Here is a 1,350-nt window from a genome sequence, read left to right as displayed (position 1 = left end):
GGAAGTGTTACTAGACACGATGCAGAGGAGTTTACATACGACAGCCTGCAGGAAAGTGACATAGGTAGATGCAGGAAGTGTTACATAGGCAGATGCGGTGGATTCAGACGCATCCCATCCGATACTCTAATTTTCCCTCTACCATCATGAGGTTGCTACAACCTAGCTATGAATGAAAGTTTACAATGTAGGTCAGCACACGCAAGAGAAAAATTTGAATGACAGACATTGTCATTCAATACCGTTTGCACACTCTTGCCTGACCTCTTCCTTCGCTTGTGGACTTCAATGAACAACACATCAGCTGTATGCTACCAGGCGGAGAAAAAAAAATCCAAGCCAAACCCCTACACACAGCCGACATCGTTGTCCCCATATTAGCTAAAGTAACGTCATAGTCAACATAACTAATAGAACTATCGCGCTAGTAACCCGCTACAATCATGCAGTAACGTTACAGTGTTAGTCAGTAAGCAGTTACACCGGTGAGCCCCAGTGGCAATTGTAATAAATATCATTTATTATAACACAAAGCATATTACTATTACGTTGTTATAACTAACTTCTTTTCCAAACAGGGTTTCTCACAAACTCATAAGCAGATACTGAGACCCACACACACCCAAGGACAGAGGCTGGCACAGACTTTCATAAACACCGATAAAAAAGGTGGGCTTGGTACTGCATTTCACGAGATACTGAGACACACACATACCCAAGGAGAGAGGCTGGACTAAACCTTTTTATAAACACTGATAAGACAGGAACATCTACGCACACACAAAATCTCCTCTTCAGTCTAACATTTTACAGAGACACACAGAAATGTCAAAATAGGAACATCTACGCACACACCTAATCTCCTGTTTAGCTGAACATTTCTGAAGACAAAGAACCTACTCAGAACCAATGAGACAGTGATACTAGCCTGAAGGGGACCTCGCCCAACTCATCAGGACCAACCAGAGGACCAAACTTCCAGACTCAACCTACTTTCTGTGCTGTATATAAATGTCTATGCACTCTGTTATCGGGCTTCTTTCGAGAGAGTTCCATTTGAGCTTGATGAAAGGGTCCGTGCACGCTATTTCAGATATCTTTACCTCTGAATACATTGCTTTTAATTAAACCTTATCCACCCTGTCCAGAGTCCCTACTTCGTCTCAGTTCTCCAGTAAACTTGTGATATCAACACAATACATTAATACAACCCAAAGCTTAACTTGACTGGAAGAGATCCAGTGTTGTGTTGGAAAAGTCATAGCCAGCTAGCTAACATAGCATACCTCTGTTATAGCCAGCTAGCTAACATAGCATACCTCTGTTATAGCCAGCTAGCTAACATAGCAT

This window comes from Salvelinus sp. IW2-2015, unplaced genomic scaffold (genome assembly GCF_002910315.2).
Source record: "Salvelinus sp. IW2-2015 unplaced genomic scaffold, ASM291031v2 Un_scaffold3655, whole genome shotgun sequence".
Taxonomy (NCBI): domain Eukaryota; kingdom Metazoa; phylum Chordata; class Actinopteri; order Salmoniformes; family Salmonidae; genus Salvelinus; species Salvelinus sp. IW2-2015.
Note: the sequence above shows the minus strand (reverse complement) of the source record.